Source organism: Tamandua tetradactyla, chromosome 2, assembly GCF_023851605.1.
Source record: "Tamandua tetradactyla isolate mTamTet1 chromosome 2, mTamTet1.pri, whole genome shotgun sequence".
Lineage (NCBI taxonomy): Eukaryota > Metazoa > Chordata > Mammalia > Pilosa > Myrmecophagidae > Tamandua > Tamandua tetradactyla.
In genome coordinates, this window is record NC_135328.1 from 69,928,261 (window position 1) to 69,945,298 (window position 17,038).

General features: G+C 36.6%; 1 long non-coding RNA gene across 2 annotated transcripts in view; it reads left to right on the plus strand.

The window, feature by feature from the left end:
- The first annotated feature begins 974 nt into the window (after positions 1-974).
- LOC143660692 (uncharacterized) overlaps positions 975-17,038 on the plus strand; it is a 29,858-nt gene continuing 13,794 nt past the window's right edge. Inside the window, exons 1-3 of one of the 2 annotated variants that reach the window (XR_013164182.1) lie at positions 975-1,124; positions 7,407-7,528; positions 7,859-8,030. This is a non-coding gene — a long non-coding RNA (uncharacterized LOC143660692). Of the gene's footprint in view, positions 1,125-3,516; positions 3,580-7,406; positions 7,529-7,858; positions 8,031-17,038 lie in introns of those variants that run through there. The other variant, XR_013164183.1, reaches the window with a different exon arrangement.

Genomic DNA, 17,038 nt, shown 5'->3' on the forward strand with positions numbered 1-17,038 from the left:
GCTACCCCATCTGTATAGATTACATTTGTCCTCTGCTTCTTATATACTTCGGAGCATCTGGTGGTTATTTATAAAATGTTTGACATTTTTTTTTGTTTTTAACTTATAGAAAATATTCTCTCTATCTCAATTCCAAGAATAGATGTGATTCTTCCTTTTCTTACTGCAATATCCACCAGCAGATTGCCCTAGATTTACCCAGACATTCATACTCACTAGACTCCCATAAGCTATAGTTGGGATCAGTCTTCTTAGAAGGGTGTATGAGAGGAACATGCTGGTAAAAGATTCCTCTTGTCTGGAGTTCTTGCAGCAGTCTATTTAATGATCTGCACAGCTCATCTAGAGACAACTCAAGTGCATGAAAATGATATCCACATTGTACAGGTGAAATTGCTGCCTTGGTTGGAAAGCTTCATGCCTGACAGGAGCCAGTATTTCTTGTGAGAACTCCATAGATATAGCTTCCAGAGTCCCCAGGGGGTCATGCCAATTGCATGAATCATCATCTTCAGAAAATCCCAAAATTTGGCTTCCACATCAGGAATTATGAGTCTCCCAGGTTACATACAATCTGTCTATCAAATGTTACCTAATAACATCACTTACATGTACCATCTTTATTTGTTTCCAGGGAAACAGAGCCAGGAAGTGAACCAAAGGTCAGACCACACACAAAAGGAATTTTCTTAATACTTTGCCTAAATTTATGAACATTGCAAATTTTATCACTGCTTTATTTCTTTGGGTTGATTGCTAGGAAATTTGAAGCAATGGGGGTCTGAGGCAACCATACAGAGTGAGGGCTTTATGATCACCCATCACTGATTTTCTTGGATCAGATTTGGATTATTGTGGTTATTACAAGTTTAGAGAGAGTGGTGTAAAAGTGATAGTATCATAATTTTAAGGAACTTTAAAAAATGAATACTATACCTCCTCTAATTATAACAGATTTATTGAGCAATGGCTATGAACCAAATCACATTAAATATGCTGTCTCATGGACTTTTCCCAATGATATGAAGATTTCATGAACAAGAAACTGAGACCCAGCAAGATTAAACCATTTGCCTGATGCCACACAACCAAACCCATATGCATTATCAATCAACTGATTTAAGGTATTGCCTCTAGAATTTACCAATAAGCATATATGTTTTTTAAAGAACTGTACACATTCTCTCATTTTCTGTTTAACATTCTTCAAAAATATTCCCAATAATTTCAATGAGTCTTAGCGATCACCATTTACGAATGCTTGCATGCTGTTGTAACACACTGAAATACAAAAATTTACTTAATACCCTGTTCTCACACAGATACTTTATTTTCAATATTTTATTACATTGCCACGGCATTTTTTTTGCATGTAACTTTAATTTATTTTGCTCTACTGCTTATTTTCTTTGCAGTTTCTTTTGTTATAATGCTGAGAGAATGATCACTTCTTCCCAGTCTGATAAATAATAATACATTATATTTTACCATGGTTTGATTTTTTATATTTAAATTTTTACTCCATGTGGAGATTATTTTGCCTTTTAGAAGAGAGATGTGGATCCAATTTGTTCTTTCACAGATTGCTAGCCAATAATCTTAGCTCTGTATTTGAAGTAATACTCTTCTTGTTTTTCAAAGCATAATTGTTATAGAAGTTCTTAAATAGAAGTTCCTGAGTCAATTTCTCCTCTCTTTCCTGTATTCCATGGAACAATATACCATTTGGATAATGCTGAAATGGTATTATTTTTTAGAGATAGAGAATATTATCAAGTGTGTTCACTCCAGTTTTACATTTTATTTTTTTTTCACACACTGTAAATCCATCTTAACTGTATAATCAATGGCTCTTGGTATAATCACAGAATTGTACACTCACTATTGCAGTCAGTTTGAGAATATTTTTATTGCACTGAAAAAAATATCCCATGCCCTTTATAGCCCCATTATTGATGCTTACCTTTGGTATAGTACTTTTGTTACAATTGATGAAAGAATATTATAGTGTTCCATTAACTGTAGTCTATAGGTTGCATTAGTTGTATTTTTTCCCATACCATACAATTACTAACAGTAATGACATACATTTGTTCTTCTTCACAGAACTTTCTTATATTTATAAGATTAACCACAATCATCATTCACAACAAGTTTTGCTATGTTTTACAGTCCCATGTTTTACCCTCTAGCTTTGCTTCTGGTGACACACACGATGGTGGGCTTCCCTTTTCAGCCCCCACTCATACTCACCACTGTTTGTTATGCTTACAGTGTTCTGCTACCATCACCCCACCCACTTCCAAATATTTACAATCAACCTTATTAAAAATTCTGTACACCTTAATCATCATCTGTCCATTCTCTACCGTCTTTCTATTTGCTGGTAACCTCTACTCTAGATTTTACCTCCCAGAGTTTGCGCATTGTAATTAGTTCATATTAGTGAGACCATACAGTATGTGTCCTTTTGTGTCTGACTTAATGGGGTGAATTATTGTTTCAGTGTACAAATTTCATTATTTCCTAAGGTTACTTTACAGAATATTACTTGATATTTTCATTTGTTTATTTTTCAAAACAAATTTCTGAATCATTTGCTCAACTTCCACCAAAAAAGTTCTAAAGAGATTTTAATTGGATTCCATTAACTCCATAAATTAACTAGAATAGACATGTTTGCAGCACTTATTCTCTCTTTCATAGAATATGGTGCACTTAATCTGCATATTGGTTTCTTTCTTTCTTTCTCTTGTTTTAAGATGTCAAGTTTGTGGTAATTTGTTATGAAGCAACAGAAAACCCCCTTTGATTGAAGCTAAACTTCAATCAGCTAACGTTTGCCCTACTTCTGGAACAGAGGAGGTGCTTTATTGTGTTTAATGTAGAAAAAAAGATTACATAATTTTGTACGGTTATGAAGGTATTTATTTAGTTTTGTTCAACACATTTCCCTTTGTTGGGCAAGTTTAGTGTTTTCAGAAGCAGTAGAAATTTGCTATTTTTATCAAAGCCAAGTTGGATTTTTCATTGGAATAGGGAACATTGTGAGTAAATATTTTACATATATTTGTGTTCTTTTTTGTGGGGAAGTAGAAATCCTGTTGTCATAGACATACTTCTAATGAGGCAGAGTCTCTTAAAAGATCAGAGGGAGAGAAAAGTCTTAGAAACTTGGATATCTGGAAAGAGCAAAAATGAGGACTAAATGTCTTAAGGAACTACAGTTGGCAGTAAGGTAGAGGGTACTAAAACGTATGATAACCATATTTCGTTGATAATTTTTGCATCTATATTCATTAGGGAGATTGGCCTATAGTTTTCCTTTCTTATAGCATCTTTACCTGATTTTGGTATTAAAGTGATCTTAGCTTCATAAAATGAGTTAGGTAGTCTTCTTTTTTCCTCAGTTTTTTAGAAATGTTTGAGCAGAATTGGTGTTAGTTCTTTTTGGAATGTTTGATAAAATTCCCCTGTGAAGTCATCTGGCCCTGGGCTTTTCTAATAGAAAGATTTTTGATGACTAATTGAATCTCTTTACTTGTGATTAATATGTTGAGATCCTCTATTTCTTCTTGAGTGAGTGTAACTTGTTTGTTTGTTTCTAGGAATTTGTCCATTTCATCTAAGTTGTCTAGTTTGTTAGCGTATAGTTGTTTGTAGCATCCTCTTTTGAGTTTTTTTTTAATTTCTTCAGGGTCAGTGGTAATGACACCCCTCTCATTTCTGATTTTATTTATTTGAATCCTCTTTCTTTGTAGACTTGCTAGGAGGCCATTGATTTTATTGATTTTCTCAAAGAACCAACTTTTGGTTTTATTGATTCTTTCTATTGTTCTTTTGTTCTCCTGTTCATTTATTTCTGCTGAAATTTTGTTATTTCTCTCCTTCTATTTGCCTTGGGATTAGTTTGCTGTTCTTTTTTAGTTCCTCCAGGTGAGCAGTTAAATCCTCAAATTTTGCTTGTTCTTGTTTTTTAATATAGGGATTTAGGGCAATAGATTTCCCTCTCAGCACTGTCTTTGCCAAATCCCATAAGTTCTGGTATGATTGTTGTATTCTTATTCTCATTCATCTCCAGTTATTTACTGATTTCTGTAGCAATTTCTTCTCTGCACTACTCATTAAGAGTACATTGTTTAATCTCCATATAGTTGTGAAAGTTCTCGTTCTTTGGGGCTTTTTTGATATCCAGCTTCATTCCATTGTGGTCAGAGGAAGTGCTTTGAATAATTTCAGTGTTTTTAAATTTATAAAGATCTGCTTTGTATCCCAGCATATGATCTATCTTGGAGAATGTTTCAAGAACACTACAGAAGAATGTGTATCCTGGTGTTTTGGGGGTGTAACAATTTATCTATGTCTGTTAGGTCTAATTTATTTATCAAATTGTTTAAATTCTTTATTTCCTTGTTGATCCTCTGTCTGGTTGTTCTATCTATAGAGGAGAGTGGTGTATTGAAGTCTCCCACTATTGTTGTTGAAAGGTCTATTTTTCCCTTCGGTTTTGCCAATGTCTGTCTCGTGTACTTTGGGTCTTCTTGATTAAAAGCATAACCATTTATGATTGCTATCTCTTCCTGGTGAATTGTCCCCTTTGTTAATATTTAGTGTTCTTCCTTGTCTCCCATGACATCTTTACATTTAAAGTCTATTTTGTCTGAATAGTTATTCTTCCTTTCTTTTTGGTTAAAACTTGCAAGGAACATCTTCCATCCTTTCACTTTTACTCTATTTGTATCATTAGAGCTAAAATGAGTCTCTTGTAAGCAGCATATAGAAGGATTGTAGTTCTTAATCTGCCAATCTGTATCTTTTAACTGGTGAATTTAGTCCATTAACATTCAGGTTATTACTGTAAAGACATTTCTTGAATCTACCATCTTGTCTTTGGTTTTCATTTGTCAGGTCTATATATTCTTTTCCCTCTTTCTCTTTTTATCCTTTAGGGTTCTCTTAACTGGTACTTTTCAATTCTGTACCCTCCTCTAGATCTCCCTCTGCTGTCTTTTTTTTTTTTTTTTTTTTTAGCCAACAGAACTCCCTTTGGTATTTCCCTTTAGGGCTGGTTTCTTGTTGATATTCTCTCAGACTTTGTCTTTCTGTGAAAATTTAAATCTCTTTACTTTTGAAGGGCAGCTGGCTGAATAAAGACTTCTTGGCTGGAAGTCTTTCTTTTTCAGGATCTTAAATATATCATACCACTGCCATCGCCTTCATGGTGACTGAGTAGTTTGAACTCAGTCTTATGTGGTTTCTCATGTATGTGTTGAGTTGCTTTTCTTTTGCTGCCTGTAGGAATTTCTGCTTCTCTTCAACATTTAACAGACTAATTAGAATTAGACCTATTTGGATTTATTCTATATGGAGTTCACTGGGCTTCTTTGATTTACATATTTATGTGTTAAGTGTTGGGAAATTTTACCCCATTATCTCCTACTCTTCTTAGCCCTTTTCTCTTCCCCTTCTGATACACAAATGATCCCTATATTTGTGTGCTTCATGTTGTCTATGATTTCCCTGAGACCCAGTACAAATTTTTCCATCTTTTTTTACCATTTGTTTTTTGTGCATCAAAAGAATTTTTGATTCTTTTTCAATTCAATTGAATTCAAATTCAATTGACCTGTTCTTAGTTCACTTATACTTTCTCTGCCTCTTCAAATCTGCTGTTGTGAGTTTCTATTATATTTTTAATTTGGTCTACAATATTTTCTTCTCTGTGATATCTACTATTTTTTTACTTATTCTTTCAATTTCTTCTTTGTACTCCTCTAATGTCTTCTTGATCTCCTTTATGTCTTTAGGCAACCCATTGAATTTATTTAGGAGATTTTTATGGACATCTTTGATAAGTTCCAAAGTCTGTGTCTCCTTCATGTTTTAATTTATTCATTTGGCTGTGCCATATTTGCCTGCATCTTCATATGCTTTGGATTTTTCGAGGAATTTGATTATCTTGAAGGAGTTATTTTGGAAGCTGATTTTCCTCAGTCATCTAAGCTTTTATATTTTCTTTGTTTTGCATTGAAGGTCTTCTTTCCCACTTGTTCAGTCAGTAATTCCCTGCCAAACCAAGGCCCAAACCTCATGCAGGGGATGCAACTCTACTTGAATATCTGTTTGAAGGTAGATGGATAGGCAGTTGGCCAGACTGTATTTTCTGTTTCTTCCTAGCAGATGGCACTCTTGGGCCTTCTCTTCTCCTCAGGCCTGCCTCTCCCCAGCTGTGGTAGCCAGGTGAGCTAGGTGGAGACCCAGTACAGTTCCAGCCAGGTCCACTGGTCCCAGTGTACACTGAAAGGTTGGGAATAGGCAGTGTGCACCTCAGTGGAGTTTCTGCTTGTGGGCCTGATGGGACTGGCAGCCCACAGGCTCCCGCTTGGAGTGACTTTGGCTTGCGGGACTGGGTATGTCAGCTGCCCCTATCCATAGCTAATCTGAAAATGTCAGCTGGCTAGGTGGGACGCGGTGAGGGAGTTGGGACACAGGGTATTGTGGGGATGTGGTATGGGTAAGGGCATGGGGATGAGGGTGCCGGGCAGTGGGGCACAGGGTGGGGCACAGGGAGGCAGGGCATACCATGGTGGTGGTATCTGGTGTGGGGTGGGCAGCACAGGTGAACACCAGGGTGTGGGCAGGGTACAGGGCACAAGGGCACAGGATGCAGCATGGCTTGCTGCCTTGTCCCTGCCTCCCTGCCCCCGCCTCCCTGTCCATGCACTCCTAGGGTTCCAGGCCTTCATATGGAAAGGGTAGAGATAGGCTCTGTGCACCAGCTGGATGGTCTGTATGAGCAGAGAATACAAGTTTGCCGGCTTCCAGGTTTCCCAAGGGAGCTTCATGCTGCAGAACAGAGGGTGTTTATCTCCCAAGCTAGCTGAGGGGGCAGGTACTTTCCTGGGTATGGCCTCTTGTCCTCGGTAGACTTCTGATGGAGCTCCCTTGCCCTGTTTTCCACATCCTAAGTCCTCAGCTCTTTCATCCAGGACCTCCCTATATAGCATAGAAGACCCTCTCTGGTCATTTGCACCCACAGCTGCTGTCTGAGTCATTTTTCTGTCACTCCTCTAGGTGTTACATGGAGCAGGGGTGAACTCAACCTATCCTATTCCACCATCTTTCCATGACAACCATATTTTAACAAGAAGTAAAAGCTGAGTATAAGAGGGGTGGAAGCTAAGTTCCAGGACCAGAAATTATAAAATAGCTTGGGGGTTACTAAGTGGAAATGAATGACAAGCAGGTAAAACAATAATTCTGATTTCTAAGTTCATGCAGGGTACCTTAATTGTATTTTAGGAAATATTATTTAGCCCATCTTAAAAGAGCTATTGTGGTCTATCAGTAGGAAGTGAAGCCAAGTATTGTTTCATAAGTAATATGTATACTTTTTATTTTTAAAGAGTACTTGTGAAAGTGCTTCCTTCAGCTGCATCGTTGTACCTGTTGAGAGAATAACCACAGTAAATTAAAATGAGGTGGTCAAATCATCTAATGTAAAAACTTCATCAGAAGTCTCTTGGAGGTAATCAGGAAAATATTTAAGTTGCTATAAGCGGAGAAACGTCCTGGAATGGTTTCCTTGATAAAAATCATACAATGTCATAGATCAGCTAATTTTAAAAATGACCATTAATTGATTCTGTGGTAGAGAGTATTCATTCGTCATTGTTCCTTCTCTCCTGCCCTGGACGTGATTATGTATGTGGGCTGAATATGCTTCCTTCCATGCTGACTTTGAGGTTGTCCATATGGCTTACTGTGGTCAGTGGAAAGGGGCATATGTAACAGTGTGTGAGATTTGATTGCGTTTCCTCCAACCTTCTTGCCCTTTCGTTATCTACCATGAGCTAAGCATGCCTGAAGCAGCCATCTTCCAATCTGAGTCTCAGACAGGGAAAGTCATGGAACAGAGAGACTGTTGCAGACACATCCTGCATGCTGGAGCCAAGTGCAGTTTAACTGGCCGGGAAAGCTTAATCCCATCCAGCAGAGCCACAGCTGACCTGCATATTCCTGAGCAAGAGGTAAATGTTTGCTGTTGTAAACCCTTGAGATTTTTGAGATAATTTTAGGCTTCTTTAAGCAAAATTGGACTAATATTTATGCCTAATATTTCTGCATATTTACTAGGTGCTTTATTTTTAATATCATCCTTACAAAAAAGGATCATAGTAAACTGACAGGGAAAGGGTCAAAGAAATGAAAACTTTTAGCCTATATCATGCAAATAATCAGTAATTTAATGGATATTGGAATTTGACTTGTGTGTCTGAATCCCATAGCAATATTCTTTCTCCTACTTCCCAAATAGTAAGGAAGGGTGAGGGAGGTCTTGATTACTTTTCCTTGTGACCATTGAAAACCCATGGTCAAGTATAATTCAAGTTATGATGACCATAATATATTTCAAAAAAGAGATTTTAGTGATTTGAATCAAGCGGTACATTTTAACTATAGATATGGAGGTGTGTGCAAATGCATAAATTTGGCTCTTAACGAATTATAAAATAAAAACGTACATTAAAGTTACTTTGAAAATGCAATACACGTTAGAGAATAATATGTGGCAACCATATGCAATAAGGAGAGATGAGATGAGAACATCATTTTGTTACACTTACATTAGCTCTAATAGCATTTTGTAGCTGATGCTCTTATGAAGGCTGCCAACTAACATTTTAGGTAAATGAAGAGCTAGGATGTAGAGCCTTCAGAAAGCAACCACCTCTCCTGTCAAGTAGGTAATTATAGAGGCTATGACTCCATTAGGAAAATGGAGGCCAATCAATGTAAACCCTAAGAGCTCAGATCCTTTGTAATTGATTGAGAGATTCAGTGACTTCAATGCAATTGAGTTTCAAATGTTAGAAGCCAATATTTGGCCAGGTGGCTGCCATGAATTCCAGAGGAAGTTTATGAATTTTAATGAGAGCAGTAGCTATACAATTCAAGTCACATATGTTAATACTGAATGAAATATGCAGATCAATATTGAAACTGCAACCTCGGGTACAATCAAGATTTCATTTGTTGCATTCTAATACTGATTTTTATTTCAGCGGGTATGTAATCCCGCCGAAATAAATGATCATACATGGTCTGGGGAACTCGTTAATGCAAATCACAATTGATGTTTGCAATTATAGTCTACCTCTTATTTCTGCTGAGATGAACCATTGCACAATTCAGGAGTATTTAGAATTTCTATATCAGAGGTGTCCTGTTTGTGCAAACAAGAGACATTTAGGTTTATTCATTCACTCAACAGTTCCTGCAAGGTTAATGTGAATAAGATACAGAAATTGGGGTAATTCATGATGAATCAAGCATGGTTATGGATTGTTTCCTAAAGGAGTTTAAGCATCTAATAAAGGAGGAGAGGATTTTTTTGAAATGATGGATGGTAGTGATGGTAGCACAACTTTGTAAACATAATTAACAGCACTGAATTATATATTTGAATGTGGCTAATAGGGGAAATTTTAGTTGTATGTATGTTACTAGAATACAATTAAAAAAGTGATTATAATACCTGGTTGGAAACGATATCATAAGAGAGGCACAGATAAAGCAGTAGTTCTGTCCAGTGGAAGTAATTAATCTATTATGGAGAACTAAGTAAATAATAAGAGCAGAGACTTTCACTTCTGGTAATATCACCCTAGGTAATTTTAACCAACATTCTCAACAAAGATGACAAGAACAGCTGGACAACATTAAAGAAAACATTAGTCAAAGTATAGAAGAGCCAAAACTATACTGAAGAATTACAGAGAGAAAAGCTAGGCAAAGACAGATGTCCAGAGACGTGAACCCAGCATTCAGGTTGCATTTCACCTGAAGAGATGATTAAAATGCTAAGAAGTACTTTTGATAGCCTTGTGTAACTAAGGGGACAAAAGCTGGAACCTAGGCCCAGTGAAAAGTAGGGGCCCTGGTTAAAACCCCACTTTGTGCTCTAGGTTGGGATCCCAAAAGGCTTACCCCAAGAGTAAGGATGACTGGGAAGTCAGTTTGACCCAGGCTTTACCCATTTCATAGGCCCAGAAAAGCTCAAACCCTGTAAATAGATTAAGGCAATTTTTGGTGCTATAAGGTGCCTGGCACAAGCAATTAAAAGTCCCTTCTGGAGCAAGATAATTCACTGGAACCCCGGTGACAAATACCACACAATGGATCAGCTTAAACAATAAATACTTATCTCAGGTTTAGAAGTCCTGACTTCCAAAATCAAGGTGTCAGCAAGGCCGTGCTTTCTCCCAGAGAAGTTGGTACATTCTGGTGATGACAGTCCTCTCTCCATGGCAGTTTCTCTTTCCTTGTGTCTGCTCTTCTGCTTTCTGCTGACTTCTGGCTTCCTCCTGTGGCTTTCTCTGACTGCATCAGAATTTCCTCTTTATAGGGCGTCCTGCCATGCAGATTAAGGGCCACCCTGATTTATTTTGGCCACACTGAATAGCATCTTTGAAGATCCTATAGAAAAATGAGTCCATACCTTAAATGATAATATAACCTTAAAGGTCTTATTCCTGGGCGGGCCACGGGGGCTCACTGGCAGAGTTCTCACCTGCCATGTCCAAGACTCAGGTTCAGTTCCCAGTGCCTGCCCATGTGAAAAAAAAAAAAAAGAAGTCCTATCCCTGAATGGCATCACACCTACAAGAATGTGTATTAAGATTAAGAAAGAACATGTTTTTTGCGGGGTGTATGATTCAGTCCCCAAAAGAGGTGTAAATTAAAAAAAAAAAATACAGTGGTCATCATATGATAAAGAAAAAAATGAGCTGACAAGCTAAGAGATAAGCTGATATGAATGAGACTGAGTAGAATCATCAAAGGCTTTAAAATAACAAGGCTTAATAGATACAAGGAAATAAAAGGCAAGCTTGAAAATATTTACAGAGAATTGGAAATGCTAAAAATAAACAGAGAAATTATAAAAAGAAGTAAATAAATTCTAAAATCAAATGATTGTAAAAAATTTAAGTGGAGATATTTTCTTTGAAATAATTTATTAAGCTATGTGCTTATATTTTCCTGAACTATTGTTTATGTGTTTCATGTCACAGTAAGAAATATAAAAGGCGTAAATGAGCTAATACCTAATATGTCAGAGAATAAGTTAAATTTTTGAACCTATTATTTTGTTCGATCTTTTGAGATAGGTACCATTATTATTTCACCAGACAGATGGGAAAAATAGCAGCTAAAATGGGTTTTCGTTTAAGGTTACACAGCTGGAAAATGGCAGAGTCAGGCTACCTAGAATGCTTGACTTTATCTCAGACTCTGAACTCTATACTAGTAGAGGCTTCAAGAATTGTGTCTAAGGATTATGCTCAAAGTGATACTATTGTGGCTAAACCTTCTGCTGCAGCTATTGATGCTAGTGGTTCTGGAAGGGATGATGATCCTATCCTTTGATATTATGCTCAGCCAAGAGACATTCATGGCAAATCAGTTGGGGATCCCAAAACTACCATTTCTTCTTTAGAACCTAAATGTGTCCTTGGGGTGGGGCAGGCACTGGGTCCCGACAGAAGAAAACTTCCATTTCTCTTTTCCTTCTTTGACCCTAAGTTGGAACTGGCCTCCATGTCCTATTGCTTTGTACACACATGCTTATTTTATTTCAGGAGTTTGGCTGCTTTTTTCTACCATTGGGCCTTTTATAAGATTGATCCTTTCCCTCCTAAAAAGGCCCTCATCTCTTTATGCAAATTCCTGACTCCACATCCCCTAACCAGAGCTGGGAACAAATAAAGGGATGTTGTGAGAAATAGATTTAGCCAAACTGTAGAAAACAGAGGATCTTTTATATCCTTCTCCGGGGTGATAGGCATTATTTGCCTTACAATTTTATAACTAATGTCATGCAAATGATTCTTTCAGGAAATAAAGATTTATTCAGAAGTCAATTACTGGTTCCATTTCTAGATATAATTGGCTGGTATTTTTAGTTGTCAGCTTCTCATGCTTAAAACAAAATAAATTTCTTTCATCAGATATCCTGCCACACATCATAAACAGTGAGATTCTTCTCTAACCCAAATAAGTTCCACTGATGACTGTTTGTGTCTTCTGATGACTTAATATTCAGTACTAATGTCCAGGCGCATGGGAAGACAGCATCCTACTGTGCCCACCACACATCTGAAGTCTTGCCAGCCATGCTCATCACATTACACAACGGTAGTAAAAACAAAATGGAGCATATCTGAGGTGGGATGGCTGGAATGAATATTAGGAGAAATGATCAAAGGACTGGGTATGTGTGCAGTGCAGAAGTGAGGGCAAAGGGAGCCAGGATGGGCCTCTGGGCCATGATTGGAGGAAGGGCTGGGCGGTAAGTGGAGGGAGATTGCAACTCAGAATGAGCAGATTTTAGCTGCTGTACAAATGGAGTAGTCCAGCAAGAGAAATGAATTGCCTTAGGAGCAATGAATTCTCTGTCAGTAAAGGTGTTTACATACTGAACGATAGCTGCCTGTTAGGAAGATTAGACCAGTTTGTGGACTGGTCTCAGAAATTAACAGCAACTGTTACCATAGGAAATGTGTTCAGAGCTTTTTCAACCAACACACGACTTTTCAATCACAGCCCACTTATAAGTGGAAGGTGCCTATATAAACTTTTGTGTTTCCTATTATTAGGAAACAATGGAAAGAATAATAAACTTTTTCAACTAACTGTATATAATACCACATCATTGAGCTAGGAAAGGAATATCAGGCTCTACTGAGATTCTACAATTACAGATATCATAAAACTTGAGCTCAGGAAAAAACATTGAGTCTTTTCTTTCTCTCTTTCACCCTCTTTCTCCTTCCTTCCCTCCCTCTCACTTTCCCTCTCTCCCTTGCTTCTCCTCTTATACAACAGTATCTTAAAATTTTTTGGTTAATTCTCTTGATAAATTATGTAGTTACTATGATATTCAGGGATTTGTATTCTGGGTATTGTAGTGGGAAAGAAAAGATGCTTTGGGGCACTGCCTTCTGAAAACTGGTGTTGCGCAGACAAGGCTTTCACTTACTAGAGCGTCTTTTAATAATATAAAGGTGGGCAGAGCTCCAAGCTCTCTGATTTCTGCTTTTTCTGACCTATTTGGTGCTGGAAGTTAGAGAGGATTTGGCTTTTCTAATCAGTTTTATCTCAATAATCTCTGACTTTGAAACAGCAGTAACAGAACTAACTGGGCAGAAAAAAAATTCCGCTGAGAGCCATTTCAATTTGTAAACCTTTGGTGAGCAGTTTAGCACGTGGATCTTCAACCCTGGAGGAGTCATATCAGGGTTTAATAAACCTAAGCCAAAAAGGAGACTTAGATCTGCAAGATTTTATTTGAAGGCAAAAATAAAGACAGTAGGGGAAAGTAGACCTCTGGTTTCAATTGTATAACACAAGCCATTGGTGGCTATATTTTTCAATTTAGTCATGGCTTAAAAGAGTGATAATTTCACCTTAAGTTTTAGGATTATTTTTTTTGCATTTCTCTGTGACTGAAGATCTGTGCTTCTTTACAATCTTAATCATACACCTTTGAGCGGATAGATTCTCATAATGGAAGATAATTCTCTTTTTCCAGGAGGGAAAACCACCCAGGAAAGTCAGATATGGAAATGTGAGTTCCTCTGATTATATTAAACAATTGCTGTGCTTCTCCTGATCGAAAGATCCATATTTTACATTTGTAATGTACAAAACACAAAGATTTCAGGTCAAAGTTTCTGGTGCTTTAAAATATTACTTGAGTCTAATTAACCAGTTTTTTTTTTCCTTGTGAAATTTCTACCATTTATCATCTAGCTCCAAATGTTACAAGTCCTGGAATGACTGCTTTTATACTTGGGTTTTGGGTATGTCTTTTTCTTTTTGTATGTACATTAAATAGTATAGGCAATCAGAATCTTGGCAAAGGTTTCCTCTTAAAATTATTCCCCAGAAGTGAGATATAAATGAGACAAGAGGGGAGAATGGGAAAGAGAGAGAGAAAGCAGGTGATGAAAAAATCCAAATGGAGATACTTAAGCTTTAAAAAATTAATTACTATTTTGTTACTTTTGGGGATGTATTCAGTATCATTAAATGTCTCATTGACCACAGTCATCTTTCCAAGCCTATACCTGTACGTTGTCTTAATTTTCAACATATCTGTCATCTGGGGCCTTATATTTTATAAACAATTTATTATAGAAATAATTTCCCTTGAGATAGTTTTCCCAGCTTCAAGAGTGATTAAATCCCAGGGTATTTTTTTTAAGACTCATTTATATAGATAAGGAAAGTCAAAGTGACAGGAATATATGGAAAACAATATGAAAAATTATCCTCTGTTTTAAGCACTGGATGGTTCTTTATGAAAGAAGTTTCTTGTGTTAGTGAATTTATAGCTGGCCCCCAAAAGGCTAGTCAGCACCATGTAATCACTTTAATGTTTTTAAAAATGGCTCCTTTCTATCTACAATTTGAAATAATTCCTGAAAGAGTATAATACTTCTATGACTACTATTGAGTTCCTATGATATGCCAGCAAACATGCCAAGCACTTTGCCTGAATTGCATCATTTAATCCTCATAACAATCACTTGTGGTGAATTATATTATTTTTATTTTTATAGATGTGGTCACTGCAACTTGGAGAAGCTAAGTTGCTTATGATCAAAGTGAAAGTGCTCGAACAGCCGGTACATTGAGGAACCAGAATTAAATACCAGGCTGTCTAAATTTAGAAACTGCACACTCAACTTCTCTGCTGAACAGCCCCTTAATCAGTTGTTCCATTGACCCGTTACTGGATAGTAGAAAAGTTATGTGTCACATATTTTGGTATGTGTACGCAGCATATACATGCATAAATAAAGTATCAGCTTTTTCATAATTCCTGTGAAAGCTTATATCTTCTTCCTTTGCAGCATTTTTCTTCTCTACTAGTAGGTTATGTTTATTTTTAATGAAACTAGACAAATAAATGTTGTCTTGATCTCCTTTCTGGCAATTTTTTTTTGAGGCTTAGTTCAAGACTAAAAAGAGGAATTGTTTTATATTTTCTATATGAACTTCCTATTTCCCCAGGAGCTACATCAGCTTGTTCCCATCATTGGAAGAGATTGGAAGGAAGGCTACATTAAAAATAAACAGCATTTAATTTTGAGATCACTTATGAATATGAACTAGGATTAAACTGTGCTTTGACAGGTATTTTGATGCAGGTGTATCTATCTATCTATCTATCTATCTATCTATCTATCTATCTATCTATCATCTATCTATCTAATCTGTAGTTCACATAAACATTTATTGAGGATTTTCTTCGTTCCAGGAACATTCAAGTAGCATATATCATGTTGTATTCCTTCTTCAAGAAACTCATATATATTCCTAGGCCAAGTAAATCCTGAAACCCAGAGTGGCCAGTGTCTCCAGAACATCAACTAGTTCCATCCCCTTATCCCATATTATCAACACTCCTTTTCAACATGAAAATGTTAGAATGGGCATAGCCCAGATACCTCTAAAAATTGGGAGAAGGATCAAAGGAGAAGGTGGAGTTATAACAGATAACAGAAAAGATAGGATTTAATAAATGAGTATGACTGCTGAATCATTATATTGATTTTCTTTTAATCTCCTGTGTCTTGGAGTAGATAGAAGGAAAAACTTAAAATTGTAGAACTGTAACCCATACCAAACTCTGAAATCTGTTCTCTACTACTTGTTACAATATATGTTGACATTTATTACTTTTTTGCATACCCATTACATTTCACAATAAAAAATATAAAAGTAAAATAAAAAAGAAACTCATATATTTTATATATCATCAGCTATATTTATATAATCTATGTTTATATCATCAACTATAATCTATACAAATGTACACATACTCTTAATTTTCTGGACTTTTGTTGAACATCATAAACTCAAAACTTATCATTTCATTTTCCATCCTTATATCTAATTATTGCCTTTCTATGGAATATTGTTTTCCTAACTAATATTACCCAAGCTTTCCTACCTCTCATCTCCCAAAATTTAGATGGCATTTTGCTTGAACTTCTCAGTCTTCCTTTTGTTGATTTAGCTCTTTCCTGTGCTTTTGCATTCTCTTTGAGCCTCTTCTTTCTCCTTCCCACCTTCCTCCCCAGTAACTCCTATTTATTCTTTAAGAATAAGCTTGGGAAGTTCCCCTTTCAGAGAGCCTCTACCATCTTGCCCCCATCTGCTTTTCCAAGACTAGCCTAGGTGGGTGTTCCTTCTCTAGGCTCAAGACATCCAGGTTACAGTGTCCTGGAAACATCTCCGTTGCAGCCATTCGTACACCATATGAGCTATCTGATTGCATATCTGACTCCCCTACTACTTCTTGAGTGCATACTCTGCTTTACTCCTCTCTATATTTCCAGTGCACAGCAGTGTTTGGCACATGGGGGATGTTGATAAATATTTGCTGAATTAATGCTTAAAGGCACAGCTCTCACAGCATCTGAGGCTCTTCTCTCCAGACTTCCTTTCCTGACTTTCTATGGCGGGTACAAACTGTAACACTTATTTGGGAATTATATGTTGCTCTAGGAACCTCCCTTATATTATTGCTACTTTGTCTTAAAATGTTATTCAACATTTCTCTATGTTCTCAAATATATTTTGGACTCCTTGGAAGTAAGAGAAAGATTTTACAGTTTTGGGTTTCTTCAAAGTACCCCTAATCCTTCTTTGTATATATTATCTACTTGATAGTTGGTTTACAAATTATTAAAACATTTCAAAACGCAGTGAGAAGAGTTCCCTCCAAATCACAGATTTCACTGCCATTGACTTTTTGCTCCTTATTTCTTCAAGCATTAGATATACTGTTGAACAACCAAGACTTCACAGAAGCCCTTTTTTTATTTCAAAGGAATCAGAGGAAACTGAGAGAAGGTTGAAGTTTTTTTTTTCTTAAAGAAAGATAAAATACAGTAACTGTGAAAACTTTCATTTTTTTAGGTTTAGTTTTCTAAGTTACCTTGGTAAGTAACTTTGTTCCTTG